The sequence below is a fragment of the Lissotriton vulgaris genome, chromosome 4_1 (genome assembly GCF_964263255.1).
Source record: "Lissotriton vulgaris chromosome 4_1, aLisVul1.2, whole genome shotgun sequence".
Classification (NCBI taxonomy): Eukaryota; Metazoa; Chordata; class Amphibia; order Caudata; family Salamandridae; genus Lissotriton; species Lissotriton vulgaris.
In genome coordinates, this window is record NC_141691.1 from 2,102,306,217 (window position 1) to 2,102,323,595 (window position 17,379).

A 17,379-nucleotide genomic window follows, 5' to 3' on the forward strand; every position below is an offset into this window, starting at 1 on the left:
TGGATGGTTGCAATGTCTTCTGTTGGTCGTTTTGCTGTTGCCTTTGGATCTTTTCCTCCAGGCTGTTCTTCGGTACCTCTTCAATTGACTTTTGACTGTTTCAATTTACTGGACAAAGAAAGAGGAAGTATTGCCCTTTATGGTTGTTTATATAGGATGTAGTCTCTATGGTTGCCTAAGTGCTCATGGGATTTGTAGTCTACTTTTTCTTTACTGTGTTCCTATTGGCTGCTGTTTGTAGTAAAGAAATCGAGAAAGCATAATCCTCGCCTCCGTGTCCTTAATAGAATTGAAAATTCTTGTCACGAATGTTTGCAAATTTTTAATTCGTCATCAGCCTCGGCGATGTATTCTTGGATGGATTTATCTTCCAGGTCATCCTTCCGTGTAAACACCACAATGATGAACTGCGCGGCACCGTTTCCGAGCAGATCCTGTATTTGCCGCACAGCATCCCTCTCCTCTGCAGTGAATGGGCCGACCTGCAGCACCAGGAGGATGGCGTGGGGGCCGGGGGCGGACAGCACCACGCACTGGGAGAGGGTTTCCAGAATGTATTGATTTGAGAAGCTTGTGTCATATAATCCCGGAGTCTCAATAACGGAGATGAGCCTCCCGTCCCTGTGATAACCCATCTGCCTCACACACTCAGCTGTCACTGATCTTGATTTTGATTTCGCTTCAGAAATAAACACGTTCTTCCCGAAGATGCTGTTCCCCGTGGCACTCTTTCCAGCCCCCGTCTTTCCGACCACCACAAGCCTCAGGTCCTCCTTCACCTGGAAAAGGAAACCTCCAGCAGCACCTGTGAAGAGAAGAGAGGCCAGTTACACAGGTCAGGTGGACAAACAACATCAACAAAGCGTCAGGGAAGAAATGTGGCCTAGCGCCTAGAGCTGCCACCTGGGGAACTGGAGATCCAGGGTGCATATCGTGATGGACTGCGCCATCTCTTTGCATTTACTTCTATGCACCCCACTGCTTAGAGTCACCATAATGGGCTGCGCTATCTCTGTGCACCTACTTCTATGCATCCCACTGCTTAGTGTCACCATGATGGACTGCTGTTGGACTTGGCCCTCTCTGCAGGGTCATCCCTGAACTATTTGCCTTCCTCCAATATTCTCTCTGACCTGTTTTTGTTAGTTTAATGACTCTGGGGACTTTACCACTGCTGACCAGTGCTAAAGAGCATATGCTCTCCTTACTGTAAATTGCTATATGTGATTGGTTTCCATGATTGGCTTATTTGGTTTACTGTCAGTCCCAAGTAAAGTGCACCAGGAGTGCCAGGGCTTGTAAATACAAATGCTGCTGGTGGGCCTGCAGCACTGGTTGTGCCACACACAGAACCGGCCTAGTAAAAGGTGTCTATGTCTGCCATTGCAGAACCTGCATGCAGTCTGATAGTGTCATGCTGACTGCGCAAGTACCCCTTCTTGCCAGTCCCTAAACCTTCCCTTAACTTCATATTAGTCACCCCTATGGTAGGCCCAAGGGCAGGGTGCATTGTAAGCATAAGACAGGACAAGCCCTGATGTGTGTGGCATGTCCTAATAGTGAATTACAGTCATTTTCGTTTTTCACTATTGTAAGGTTACCTGTTCTCATAGGCCAGAATGGGCTGCTGGAATTATTACACTCTACAATCCCAGCAGGCTCAGGGAACATGGTAGAAAATCAAGTTTAGTATGCCTGAACTCAGAATAATGACATACTTCTTTTAGTAAAGTTTATTTTAATATCCTGTGTTTGCAAATGCTACTTTTAGAAAGTTAGCATTTGCTTGCCTGACTATTTCAGCCCGCCTCTGCTAGGATGTCTATCTGCTGTCTGGTTTTTGTGTGTGACAGGGCTGGGGAATTCCAGGGGACAGGCTGGGGCTGACAGGTGGTGAATAGGGAGATTACACCAGGATGGGTGGGGGAGTGCCTCTTGACTCTGAATAGGGCTGTGCTCTGCCACCACAATTCTGGCTCCGCCCCCTGGCGAGCGACTGATGACTGTGCCCTGCACCTGGTCCAGGAAGAGGGAAGACTGTCAACAGAGTGCTCCTGACTGTACTTGTCATCACAATGCTGGCTCCACCTCCTGCGGAGCGTCTGATGTCCCTGCTCTGCACACTGAAAGGAGAAGCCAGGGCCTGAAAAACAAAGTGCTCAGAGACTGACTAGATTAGGCAAAGGCCCCCCTGGCCTGCGAGAACAAAAGAAATGGTGTATAAAAGTAGGAGCCCTGCTCCTACGAAATCAGATCCTGTTGACGCCAAGAAGGAACTCTGCCTGAAGAGAAGGACCTGGGAAAGCTGCATGGAGGACTACTGTCTCTAATCCTGAGAGACTGGGCTGTGGTGGGTGACTTGCTGCAAGAAGGAGAGAGGAAGAAAGACTGAAAGACTGACAGACTTTTAATTCAACTTGTGCATCTTGACAATCTCCAAGGGCTTGCTTTTGAACTTGCCCCCTGAACTGCACCCCAGGAACAGTGGGCACTACCCCCCTCTTTGAAGAAGGAAGCTGCATCTGGTGTTATTTCCCCCTTCAGCGTTGACTCCGGAGACCTGAGTGCGACTGGTAATCTGTCCCGCACTCTGAGAGCCTGTGTGCCCCATCCCGCCGAACAAAGTGACCTGTGACGACTGTGCCGCAACTAGCATCGTAAAGGCCTGGCCTGAGCTCCGCGAACTGCTGCAACATCGAGCCGCAAGGTCCGTCTGGTCCAAACAACGTGAGTCTGTGGCCCCCGAGCTGTAGAGCACACCGTGAAGACAGGCTGCACATGAACTCGCCTCTCCAGGACGACGCCCTATTGACAGTGCCTCGCCGCTGGATAAACTCAAGCCGCCGCCCCCTCACTCTTCAAGGTCGAGATGGACATCGAGATCAAGAGCCCCCAACGCATCGCTGCCCTCCGAGTGCAGAACCTACAGAGCTCACGAGCCGTAGTCCGTGCCAAAGGAGGAACGCACCACGATGAGGGACGTCCGGTCTGCGCCTGTTTTTGTCCGCATCGAACCCCGCTGCAAAAAAAAGGTACTGTAACCCGGCATCACTGTGCGAGTCGTACTGACACTCGACGACTCGCACTGCCCGCATGCACTTAGGCCCCTTGAACGCCTTGAGCTGTGCGGACACTCTGCTTGCGATTTTTAACATTCTGTGAGCCTACGCCTGAAATTACGAGTCGCACGAGCTTAGTACGACTCGTACCCTTGTTTAGATCTGCCCCGTCGCACGCGTCTAACGCGAGGCGCGTGAGAATCAGTAGGGCCTTTCCTCTGTGCCTCGTACGACGCGTAGAGAAGTGCTACAAGGCGCTCAGGCCTCAACAAACATCACATCCACGCCTCAGACATTGCCTGCCACCCGGTGAAGCCGGTTTAAGAACCCTTTACCCATTTTTAAGTATTGAACATTGCCTTCAAGAATGGTGGCCTCCCTTCAAAAGTAACTGGAACCTTTAAAGCCTGTAATGAAAGCATGCTTGAGAGTTTATATATAAAGAATATATTTTTACAAACAACCAGTCTTGTGTCTCTGTGTGGTGGGTTGACTGGTCATTGTGTGTGTTATAAGAAATGCTTAACCATATCTACTCTAGAGATTAGCCTTGTCTGCTCGCGCCACGCCGCCTAGAGGGTGAGCAGGGGTTATTTCTACGAGTAGTCCTTTGCCCTGACTGGAGTAGAGGGTCCCTGTTTGACACAAGTGTATGCCTGCGCCAACCAGAGACCCCCATTCTAACAGCTGCACTATCTCTGTGCGCCTACTTCTATGCACCCCACTGCTTAGAGTCACCATAATGTGCTGCGCTATCTCTGTGGGCCTACTTCTATGCACCCCACTGCTTAGAGTCACCATGATGGGTTGCACTATCCTTGTGCGCCTACTTCTATGCACCTGCAGCGCTTAGAGTCACCATGATGGGCTGCGCTATTTCTGTGCGCCTACTTCTATGCACCAACAGTGCTTGTGATGGGCTGTGCTATCTCTGTGCACCTACTTCTATGTACTCCACTGCTTAGATTCTCCATGATGGGTTGCACTATCTCTGTGACATACTTCTATGCACCTGCAGTGCTTAGAGTCACCATGATGGGCTGCGATATCTCTGTGTGCCTACTTCTGTGCACCCGCAGTGCTTAGAGTCACCATGATGGGCTGCGCTATTTCTGTGCGCCTACTTCTATGCACCAACAGTGCTTGTGATGGGCTGTGCTATCTCTGTGCACCTACTTCTATGTACCCCACTGCTTAGATTCTCCATGATGGGTTTCACTATCTCTGTGACATTCTTCTATGCACCTGCAGTGCTTAGAGTCACCATGATGGGCTGCGATATCTCTGTGTGCCTACTTCTATGCACCCGCAGTGCTTAGAGTCACCATGATGGGCTGCGCTATTTCTGTGCGCCTACTTTTATGCACCAACAGTGCTTGTGATGGGCTGTGCTATCTCTGTGCACCTACTTCTATGTACCCCACTGCTTAGATTCTCCATGATGGGTTGCACTATCTCTGTGTGCCTACTTCTAATCACCTGCAGTGCTTAGAGTCCCCATGATAGGCTGCGCTATCTCTGTGCACCTAATTCTATGCACCTGCAGTGGTAAGAGTCACCATGATGGGTTGTGCTATCTCTGGGTGCTAATTCTATGTGCCCCACTACTTAGAGTCATCATGATGGGCTGCGCTATCACTGTGCGCCTACTTGTATGCACCCCACTGCTTAGAGTCATCATGATGGGCTGTGCTATCTCTGTGCGCCCACTTCTATGCACCCCACTGCTTAGAGTCATCATGATGGGCTTTGCTATCTCTGTGCGCCTACTTCCATGCACCACACTGCATAGAGTCACCATGATGGGCTGCGCTATCTCTGTGACCTACGTCTAAGCACCTGCAGTGCTTAGAGTCGCTATGATGGACTGCACTATCTCTGTGACCTACTTCCTTGCACCTGCAGTGCTTAGAGTCACCATGATGGGCTCTGCTATCTCTGTGTCCTACTTCTATGTGCCCCACTGCTTGGAGTCATCATGATGGGCTGTGCTATCTCTGTGCACCTACGTCTATGCACCCCACTGCTTAGAGTCACCTTGATGGGCTATGCTATCTCTGTGTGCCTACCTCTATGCACCCCACTGCTTAGAGTCATCATGATGGGCTGTGCTATCTCTGTGCTCCTACTTTTAGGCACCCCAGTGCTTAGAGTCATCATGATTGGCTGCGCTATCTCTGTGACCTACTTCTATGCACCTGCAGTGCTTAGAGTCGCCATGATGGGCTGCACTGTCTCTGTGACCTACTTCCTTGCACCTGCAGTGCTTACAGTCACCATGATGGGCTATGCTCACCATGATGGGCTGAGGTATCTCTGTGTGCCTACGTCTATGCACCAGCAGTGCTTGTGATGGGCTGTGATATCTCTTTGCACCTACTTCTATGTACCCTACTGCTTAGATTCTCCATGATGGGTTGCACTGTCTCTGTGCGCCTACATAGATTCTCCATGATGGGTTGCACTGTCTCTGTGCACCTACATCTCTGCACCCCACTGCTTAGAGTCACCATGATGGGTTGCAATATCTCTGTGCGCCTACTTCTATGCACCACAGTGCTTAGAGTCACCATGATGGGCTGTACTATGTCTGTGAATCTACTTCTATGCACAACAGTGCTTAGAGTCACCATGATGGGCTGTACTGTCTCTGAGCACTACTTCTATGCGCCCCACTGCTTAGGTCATCATGATGGGCTGTGCTATCTCTGTGCACCTACTTCTATGCACCCCACTGCTTAGAGTCACCATGATTGGCTGGCTATCTCTGTGACCTACTTGTATGCACCTGCAGTGCTTAGAGTCGCCATGATGGGCTGAACTATCTCTGTGACCTACTTCGCTGCACCTGCAGTGCTTAGATTCCCCATGATGGGCTGCGCTATCTCTGTGCGTCTACTTTTATGCACCCGCAGTGCTTAGATTCACCATGATGGGCTGTGCTATCTCTGTGCGCTACTTCTATGCACCTCACTGCTTAGAGTCATGATGATGGCCTGCACTATCTCTGTGCGCCTACTTCTACGCACACCAATGCTTAGAGTCACCATGATGGCTGTGCTATCTCTATGCATCTACTTCTATGCACCCCACTGCTTAGACTCACCATGATGGGCTGCGCTATCTCTGTGCGGCTACATCTATGCACCTGCAGTGCTTAGAGTTACCATGATGGGCTGTGCTATATCTGTGCACAACTTCTATGCACCCCACTGCTTAGAGTCATCATGATGGACTCCACTATCTTTAGTATTTTGACTACACAAATCATCGGGGAAGGCTTCCAATAATGTTTGGTACATTTTCCCGATTCAGGACCTTCTACTTATTGTTTCCACCAGAGATATTTTTTCAAAATTTGTTGTGGTCCCTTGTGCATTTGTCCCCATGAAACTCCGAACCTGCAGGTATTGAAAGAAATCTCTTCTGTCTAACCTACATTATTTTTTTGAAGATATAAATGTTTCTATTTGACCTTCATCATATATATCCCCCAAGACACTAATCCCAGCACTGCCCCAAAGGAAGGTAATTTGATCTTGAAAGATTGGCGGTAAAACACCACATGCCAAAAAGAGAGTATACACATTTATATTAGAAACCTTAAGCCTCTGTCGGACCTTTCTCTAAAGCCCATAAGCTGTTTTGAGTGTTTTAAATCTAGATTTTTTTTATAGTAGCTGTGTTCTAAGTTTTTAACTAAGCATTGTTTATCTTCATTATCCAGTACGATTTCGTAAATAGTTGGTTTTACAGCCATAGATATTTCAACTTTAATCCCAGTCAGCAGAATTCCCATATGTCGTAGCAAAGATGCCCAATGATACATTAAAAAATTGGGAACTCCCCAGCCTCCTCCCTCTCTAGGACGTGTCATCCATCTGGCTGCTCTTCTTGCCCTATGAAATCCCTTCAAAAACCTAGAGCAACTCCTTTCAATTTGTGCTAAAGATGCCGTTGAAAACTCCAGGGGAATAGTCCTAAATAAGTATAGGAATTTTAGGAGGACCAGCATTTTTAAAACATTATTTCTTCCATAAATGCAGGTGATCTAGCCTCTCTAATGTCCTGTTGACAGTATCAATTATAGGAATAATATTTAGATCCGGTATTTGATCAACCAACGATGAGATCTTAATCCCCAGATATGTTGCTTCAGTTGAAACAGGGAGGTCTGGAGTAGGCATAGAATTAGAAAGAACAATCTGCGTTTTATCGATATTTAATTTATAACCTGACAAAACCCTGTATTGCTCCGCCTGATCCCTCACTGCTGGGAAGCCCACTGTAATATCGCTATTGAGTGTCATAATATCATCTGCATAAACAAATGTCTTATACTCCGTGTCATTAATCTTCACTGGTTTAAGATTCATGTTTTTCTCTAAGTTGTTAAGAAACTGATCAATAGAAAGTGCAAACAGCAGGCGGGAGCAATGGCACCCCTGCCTTGTACCCCTGTTGTTGCTAAATGATTCTGATTCCTGCCTTGATATAAAGATCTCTGCTACAGGTCATGTGTAGAGAGTCTGCACTGCTTGAATAAATTCAGGGCAAAACCCCTTCCACTGCAATACGAACCACATGAATCACCGGGAGACCCTGTTGAACGCTTTCTTTGCGTCCAACAGGGCCACCCCCAGCGAAGATCCCGTAGCTTTAGACCAGTCAAGAAGTGCAATCTTGCATCTTACATGATCAGTTGTATCTCTCCCGGGGATGAACCCATACTGGCGGATAGACAACAGAGGGGTAATGATTTTAGCTAGTCTAGAAGCTATTATTTTAGTATAGACCTTACTATCTGCGTTAATAAGAGAAATCGGCCCATACGACGATGGACTAAGTTCAGGCTTATTTTTCTTCTTGAAGACTACTATTGTTTTCTTCCACCAAGATTCAGTAATTTGCCCGTTTTGGGCTAGCTGAAATAGCGAAACCATATCCTGTTGAAGTGCTGATCTAAATGTCCTAAAAAACTCTCTCTGCCTGGTCCAACCGCCTTACCGGCTGAGAGAGAAACTATGGCACTTTCTATCTCTTCCATGTAATTGGGGCAGCAAGAATCCTATTTTATTCAGGAGTAACCTTCCTTGTTTCAAGATCTTCAAAGAACTCAAGGAATGCCTTTGGACCCGCTGCCTCACCCGTCTCTTCAGTATATAATTACTTATAAAAATTCTGAAATATCTCTAAAATTTTAATTGGAGAATCTTGAATCTGACCAAGATGATCTTTAATCTTACATATTGCGCTGGCCACTTCCCTCTCTCTCAGTTGCTTTGTCAGGACCCTTCCAGTATTTTCCCCAAATGACGTATGTTTCCGCCCTGAACTGTGTATATTTAATAGCAATTTCTTTCCCAAAGGACTGCTACATTTTAGATTTTAATAGAGCTATTCGCTGAAGACATTCTTCATTGTCCTGACCATACCCTATTTTATATATCAGCTCAATTTCAGTCATCCTAAGCTGATCCACCCATCCACTGATCTTTTTCTGTTTTGCCTTCTGCTGATATATAGAAAAGCTAGGAGTGTCCCCGCGCAAGGCTGCTTTGAACGCGTCCCAAACAATCGTTTCAGAGGAAGTGCTCCTATTAATACTAAAGAATTTAATGATCCATTCGGACATATGCTCACAGTATGCCTGCTCAAGGAGCAGCTTCTTTTCGAAAGACCACTTCCTCTGAACCCTAGAGATGCTACTTAGTGGCAGCTCAGGGACCAGTGGATTGTAGTCCAAAATGATCCCAGGGGAAATATCAATACTGGCCCTCCCCGCAATCTAATAGGATATAAAAACAAGCATTTACAATGCTATAGGTCTCGCAGCATTAAAGTTTGAGTTATTGGCATTGTGTATGACAATGCGTTGCATAACATTTTTTGCAAACTTTGAATTGGTGAGCAGTGAGAGTGTGTGCAAGAGTATGCTGTTGCTCACAGCTGTTATTATTCACACAGCTCTGATGATGCACCTCACGCAAGGGGCTGACGCAGTTATTATTCACACAGCTCTGATGATGCACCTCAGGCACGGGCTCACAGCTGTTATTATTCACACAACTCTGATGATACACCTCACGCACGGGGCTGACCCAGTTATTATTCACACAGCTCTGATGATGCACCTCAGGCACGGGCTCACAGCAGTTATTATTCACACAGCTCTGATGATGCACCTCAGCACGGGGCTGACGCAGTTATTATTCACACAGCTCTGATGATGCATCTCAGCACGGGGCTGACACAGTTATTATTCACACAACTCTGATGATGCACCTCACGCACGGGGCTGACCCAGTTATTATTCACACAGCTCTGATGATGCACCTCAGGCACGGGCTCACAGCAGTTATTATTCACACAGCTCTGATGATGCACCTCAGGCACAGGCTCACAGCTGTTATTATTCACACAGCTCTGATGATGCACCTCACGCACGGGGCTGACCCAGTTATTATTCACACAGCTCTGATCATGCACCTCAGGCACGGGCTCACAGCAGTTATTATTCACACAGCTCTGATGATGCACCTCAGGCACAGGCTCACAGCTGTTAATATTCACACAGCTCTGATGATGCACCTCAGCACGGGGCTGACGCAGTTATTATTCACACAGCTCTGATGATGCATCTCAGCACGGGGCTGACACAGTTATTATTCACACAGCTCTGATGATGCACCTCATGCACGGGGCTGACATAGTTATTATTCACACAGCTCTGATGATGCACCTGTCTTGACAGGCTTTTTGGCTCTATTTCGGAGTGATAAAGACTTTAAGCTTGCTCACATCTAGGATATGTATTCTTAGATGTGTTGGCCCTTTTAAGCCATTTTTTTTCCAGACCTAGAAGAGGATAGCTGCTTTATATGATGATAGATGCCTTACTCTAATCCATCTATTGCCTATTGGCTTTGCCTTTCATTATTTTGCTTATAGTAGAGGGTGGATCCTGTGGTCCTGACTTTATATTACACATTAGTATTGTTTGTGTAGGTACTCTGACAGAGCTAAGGGTTATTTCATCCTTCTCAGGCCTACAAGGCCCAGAACTAGAGAGACTCCATTTTGCTCTCTATCCCTGCAGAGATGATATGCTTTAAGGGAAAAGGTAATATTTTCGTTTTGAACTGTTGTTCGCCCTAAGTGAACCGGCGAGAACCGGCCAGAGCTGAATCTAATTAAGAAGTGTCCCTGGGCTCAGGCCTCTAGACGAAACAAGCAGCTGATCACTGTGGGAGCGTCTAGAGCGAGGAGCCCGGTGCATGGTCCTGGTGGGAGGAGGCTGCTGGCTGGAGCTTTCCACTAGAGAAGAGGAATCCATATTAGCGAAGTGTAGAAGAGGAGGAGTGGTCAGTTTGGTTCTTTAAGAGTGGAGAGTAGGATGTCTGCTGGAGCTGCAGAATACAGTGCAGTTCTATTGGTTTTCTGGAATGGAGAAAGAAGGCAGATGATTGCTGAAGCTGGAGAGAGACTATCAGAATGCATTAAAGCAGATGGAGGAGTTGGGGCTGTCAGCTGAAGTAATTGAGCCAGAGGCGTGGAGCTGTGGTGACAGAGGGAGAGACAGAGAGAGCCCTGATCCCACCAGAGACAGAGAGAAATCTTCCTTCTAATAGGTGAGGTAGTCTAAACTAGTCCACTTTACACTTACACCTTAATCTTGTCCTTATTCCCTAGGCTATTGTATGTCTAATCCTTTTCTTTCAGCGGTGTGTTAAAGTTCAAGAGACCCCGCAGATAACCTTGTCCTCATACTGTATGTCTAATCCTTTTCTTTCAGCGGTGTGTTAAAGTGCCTTTTAATCAAGAGACCCCGCAGATAACCTTGTCCTCATACTGTATGTCTAATCCTTTTCTTTCAGCGGTGTGTTAAAGTTCCTGTTAGTTGTAGAGACCCGCAGAGTTGTGTATTGTTGTTGTAATAAAGATACCCCAGTTCTTAGTGAACCGACATGTGCCTTGTATTCTTGTTCAATCAGGGTAACCTGGTCTTCTAGTCAGACATTGTTTGCATGAACGGATGTGAATCCCGGTCAGGTAAGAGGTGACTGAACAATGAGGGAGAGAGGGAACATTTGATGTCAAGAGCAGAAGGTACATATTTCAATTTGGAAAGCCGTTCTAACTCCTAATATTGTAGTAGCGAACCCTTAGTGAATAGTGAGAGAGACTTCCCAACATAGAGACAGAGAGCTGAAGGTATTCATAGGAAAGTGGTCGTCATTGGTAAGTGGCGTTAGTGAGAGCACTGATTGTGGTCAGTGTGTATACCCGCAAGATTGCGGCTTGAGTGAGCACTGAGGGTAGTCAGTGTGTTGATCCGCCGGATTGTGGATCATGTTGTGAGTGAGCACCGGGGGGATGCGGTGTATAGGTCCGCCGGATTGTGGACCATGTGGTAAGTGAGTGAGCACCGGGAGGACATGGTGTGTAGGTCCGCCGGATTGTGGACCGGATAAAAAGAGAGCACTGAGGCTGCAGCTCAGTGTGTAAGGCACGCCGGATTGTGTGTCGAGTGAGCACTGATGGTGATCAGTGTGTAATGGTAGATAATCAGAACTGCCCCAGGGTAGATTAGTCTGGACCCATGTGGTCGCGAGACTATGAGGTATGAGTGTGGTGTAGGGCATGGATGTCCTTAGTAATCAGTGAGTATTCCTAGTAATCCCTATAGATTTAGTGGTGTTTCTAATGATATGAGCTTGTATATTGCGAGTTCCCCATCCTCAGGTAGGTACCCAGGTGCCTGGATAGATGGTCCTGAGGAGGGAGGTGGTTACGTTCCGGCTGGGTTGGAGGGGCTCTCGGGAGCTGATCCCATCTAGTCTGAGAACCCGGTCGTTACATCTGGCGTAGTCGGCTGCTTACGTAGCCTGTGTGCCCTGGCCATGTGTTTGGATAGTTTCCCATAAGTTGTGGGGCAGTGCCCTAATCGCCAGTTACATCTGGCGTAGTCGGCTGCTTACGAAGCCTGTGTGCCCTGGCCATGTGTTTGGATAGTTTCCCATAAGTTGTGGGGGAGTGCCCTAATCGCCAGTTACATCTGGCTTAGTCGGCTGCTTACGAAGCCTGTGTGCTCTGGCCATGTGTTTGGATAGTTTCCCATAAGTTGTTGGGGAGTGCCCTAATCGCCAGTTACATCTGGCGTAGTCGGCTGCTTACGAAGCCTGTGTGCCCTGGCCATGTTTTTGGATAGTTTCCCATAAGTTGTGGGGGAGTGCCCTAATCGCCAGTTACATCTGGCGTAGTCGGCTGCTTACGAAGCCTGTGTGCCCTGGCCATGTGTTTGGATACTTTCCCATAAGTTGTGGGGGAGTGCCCTAATCGCCAGTTACATCTGGCGTAGTCGGCTGCTTACGAAGCCTGTGTGCCCTGGCCATGTATTTGGATAGTTTCCCATAAGTTGGGGGGGAGTCCCTTAATCGCCAGTTACATCTGGCGTCGACAAACAGTTTACGAAGCCTGTGTGCGCTGCATTGGTTTTTATCTTGATGGTTTGCACTTGGCACGAAAATTGGCCTATGGGCTTGAACAGTTGCAGTAGAAGGAGATTGCAGTACATCATGGCATTTGACTTATGCAGGGTGGAAGAAATGCTTTTCATCTTGGTGTTTGGACTGTCAGGCTTAATTGGTGACATTACATGAGAGATCCAATTACATCTTTGTGATGGTCCAATTGTACAAATGTGTGTGAAAAATGCTTTTAAATTGCCCATTAAATTGCTTGCTGCGTTTGCTTACGCTGTGCAATGTGAAATGTGTTCAATGTAATATGACTTGTGGAGTTCCTTGTGAATAGCTCCTTGTAAATATGCCTTGTAAATAGCACCATATAAATGTGGCTTGTGAGGAGCATGTTCTCATTTTGACTTGCTGTGTCCCTTGTGAATTGCGCCTTGTGTATATGCCCTGTGAGGAGAATGTCATTTTTTGGACTTGTTGACTTTCTTGTAAATATGCCTTGTAAATAGCGCCATGTAATTGTGGCTTGTGAGGAGCATGTTCTCATTTTGACTTGCTGTATTCATTGTGAATTGCGCCTTGAATATATTCTCTGTTAAGAGCGTGTCATTTTTTGAACTTGTTGACTTTCTTGTGAATATGGCTTGTGAATAGCGCCATGTGGATATGGCTTGTACAGTGCATGTTATTGTTGCATTAGGCAGGAGAGAGCTGGATCTCTTTCAAATGCTTGGAGAAAATGTTTTGAAGATGTGCGCGTGTGTTATTTGAAAACGTGGAGTGATAAGTTCTTGAATTTCCCATGTACTGCAGACATTGGGGAATGATTGTGTTTGAGCTGCCAAAGGGTTAATATCTTGAATTGTGACGGCAGTATTCATTTTAACATGCTGTTTAACATGCATGGTTATGTGAGCTGACACTAAAAGTCAGTGAGTGTTTAGATGAATGGTGGTTTGATTTGACTTTCATTGGTTGCTGGGTTCTGCCTATGTGCTTTGTCAGCTTGCTGACGGACTGGTAACATCTTGCGCAGAGAGAAAAGCTGTGTTCATTTAACATTCTTTTCGAAATGCGTCCACGAATTTGTGTGGGTTTGCCTTGGAACACATGTGTTAATGTGTCTGTCTCAGAGGTCGGAAAGTTATAAATCAACCAGTCGGATTGAGATAAGGGTTTTCAGCTGTGGATGGCACACGAACCAGTGTTTTAGAATTAGTGCGTTAGCGGTTGTGAAGAACGACAATATAAAAACAGACCCATCATAGAATGTGCTTTTAATTAGTGAAATGCAACCGTGTGCTTTTAAAAATAAAATGTGTGTTCTAGAAATTATACATGATTATTATTTTTTCCAATGCAAGCTGCCCCTTAGAATAGCATGTGAAAGTTGACCCACTCAGTTTGAAAAAAATGGCTATTTGAAAAATAAATGATGTTGAATCTGGCCCTTTTTGATAGGTTGAATAGAATAGCTTGCACACTAAATTATGCTGCAATGCAAAATAACATGTTACCCCTTGTTTTACTTCTCATGTTGTTTTCAAAATGGAAAATGAAATGTGTTTGCATCTAATTATTTTTCCCTTTCAGCAAATAGCTGTTTTTATAATACATTTATTTCAAAATGCTAGCCTGTGACTTAGTTGCAAAAAATATGTCCTTATTAATTATTGGTTTTAGGATGCTTTTCATCACGTTTTAATTTTGCTTCGGTTAGTTAGAAAATAATGATTAGCTCTCTGGCCTGGGAACAGATGTGTTTTGAGTTACAAAGAATTTGAAATGACCTTGGCTGATATGAGCCAGGCACCAGTTCTCGGCTTGGAGCTTTGTGAGGGAGGAGGCCCAGTGTGTAACTTCTGAGAGCAGAGTGAGCCAGCTTGTTATTCTTGGCTATATTCCAATTTCTTTCCGCTGAGAAATGTTTATGTAAGGGGGGGTCAAGTCGCTCTTCCTTGCTGTCGGCGCAGACAGCTTCATGGACTTCAGATAAGGGATCCTTGCACATGCAGAATAATTGGCAGACGCTTGGCCCTTAGAGTTAGATAAATACAGTAGGCCTAAGTGAGCTTCCCTGACTAGAGATTAGAGATGCTTGGACAGAATGGTTGGCAGTAGCCTTGCTCCTGCAATGAGATCAGCACTTGGCAGTGATTCAAAATTACATTGCACTGTAGCCTGGCTTCTGCTTATTTTGATTGGATCGGATTCAAAACTCTGAGCGCGAACATCTTTCTGAAGGGAGGAGCTGTTTCTCGGATGAGTTAAGAGTAGCTAAGGCCCCAGCCCTTCTGGCTGTGTATGGCAAAATTAGATTTTGCCCAAACAAATTTAAAAGAATATGATTTAAATCATTCCTTGAATTCTGAATAATGTTTTTTATTAATTAGGAGGTTTCTTTTGACAATAAAAAGCACTTGGGGTGTTTTTTAAATGGAAAATTTATTTTTGCTAGATTAATGATACTTGTTTTTTCGTTTCAGGTTGTTGGGTTGTGGTGTTTGGTGTGTGCGTCGGCCCACCCCCCTCCCACTCCCTTTGTTATTTTACTTTTTTGTTTTCATTTTTTTATGTTAGTTTGTTGTTTTTGGAAGATGGAACCAGACCAGACCGGATTGGTGGCGGTTGAACGACGGGAGCTGGTGACTAATGACCAGATCGGAGGAAGTGCTTCCTTGGCACCGGATACAGATGAAGATGAAGGGTGGTGACCTACACTGATGAATCCACAATTGACTGCCTTGAACACTAAATTATAATAATATTGCACGAGTCATGTGCTATAATCCCTAATTATGAACTGCGGAAAAGTATTTACATTATGCCACTTTTGGCAATTTCTACAAAAGGCCCCAATTGACAATTTCTCATTCCTGTTATGCAGTGCAACATGAATGAAATTATTCATATACATTTATTACCTTTAGTATGCTATGCTATTCTACACTTGTTTATCTTTCACCTATTATAGTTTTCCTGTTTTCTGCAAAACAGTTTTTGCCAATGAAAGAACTGTAATCTTTTACATGGTGGTGCACACATGTGTTCCACAGATCGATACAGAAGGATTAGATACAAACTGTTTCCTGAGTTAGATGATATATACACCACATTTAGATAATTTTCTTTGATTTATTGCTTGATATGCATAGTGCTACACCAGCTATTTTGTAGGAATGGGGTTATTCTTATTTTCCTGTTATTACACTTTCACTTTGATTCATTAACTCTTAATTAGAATAGTGGGATTAGTTCCAAGGGTGGTTACCCTAGACTTTAAGTTGTCCTGGGAGGTGTGTCTTTTAGTAAGGTTATGTCCTACATCTATTATTAATGTTTGCCCAGACCTTGAGAACCGTTTGTCATGTTTATTTCTCAGATTTCACCAACTTTTTTCTTAAGTTGACCAAATTAGGTAGGCCTCATTTAGGCCCATTGTTATTTTCGTTCCACAAACATGGCCCTACACCAATGGATTTCATGAGTTATCACTAGGAGTTGAAGCACATTTAGTTCTTAAGTTGACCAAAGTAGGTAGGCCTCATTTAGGCCCTTTGTTGTTTTATCATTAGAAGTTGAGGTACATTTAGTTCTTAAGTTGTCCGAAGTAGGTAGGCCCCATTTAGGCCCCTTGCTGTTTTCATTCTACAAACATGTCCCTACATCAATAGATTTTATTAGTTGTCACTAGAAGTTGAGGCACATTTAGTTCGAGGGTGCTTTGGTTGGTTTCTGTTGTTATCAGATCAATCCTAGATACGTTATAGCATTCAGGTCAAGGGTGCTTTGATTTATTTTCAGTTGGTTGTTAGATTTGTGTTCCCTACATTAAGTTTCAGGTGGAATTTCCTTAAGTTGTCATTTATTTTAGGGAGCCTTTTGGTTTTGTTGATAGATTATGTTGATGTTTGTTTACTTGGATGTTGTTGTTTATAGATGTTCGCAAGATAAAGTCTTAGGGTGGAATTTCTTGACAGGCTTTTTGGCTCTATTTCGGAGTGATAAAGACTTTAAGCTTGCTCACATCTAGGATATGTATTCTTAGATGTGTTGGCCCTTTTAAGCCATTTTTTTTCCAGACCTAGAAGAGGATAGCTGCTTTATATGATGATAGATCCCTTACTCTAATCCATCTATTGCCTATTGGCTTTGCCTTTCATTATTTTGCTTATAGTAGAGGGTGGATCCTGTGGTCCTGACTTTATATTACACATTAGTATTGTTTGTGTAGGTACTCTGACAGAGCTAAGGGTTATTTCATCCTTCTCAGGCCTACAAGGCCCAGAACTAGAGAGACTCCATTTTGCTCTCTATCCCTGCAGAGATGAGATGCTTTAAGGGAAAAGGTAATATTTTGGTTTTGAGCTGTTGTTCGCCCTAAGCGAACCGGAGAGAACCGGCCAGAGCTGAATCTAATCAAGAAGTGTCCCTGGGCTCAGGTCTCTAGACGAAACAAGCAGCTGATCACTGTGGGAGCGTCTAGAGCGAGGAGCCCGGTGCATGGACCTGGTGGGAGGAGGCTGCTGGCTGGAGCTTTCCACTAGAGGAGAGGAATCCATATTAGCGAAGTGCAGAAGAGGAGGAGTGGTCAGTTTGGTTCTTGAAGAGTGGAGAGTAGGATGTCTGCTGGAGCTGCAGAATACAGTGCAGTTCTATTGGTTTTCTGGAATGGAGAAAGAAGGCAGATGATTGCTGAAGCTGGAGAAAGACTATCAGAATGCATTAAAGCAGATGGAGGAGTTAAGGCTGTCAGCTGAAGTAATTGAGCCAGAGGCGTGGAGCTGTGGTGACGGAGGGAGAGACAGAGAGAGCCCTGATCCCACCAGAGACAGAGAGAA

The 17,379-nt window shown here is 45.4% G+C and overlaps 1 pseudogene; it reads right to left on the reverse strand.

Annotated features, from left to right (window-relative positions):
* Nucleotides 1-17,379, reverse strand: part of LOC147725125 (uncharacterized) — a 191,239-nt pseudogene that overhangs the window by 6,403 nt on the left and 167,457 nt on the right.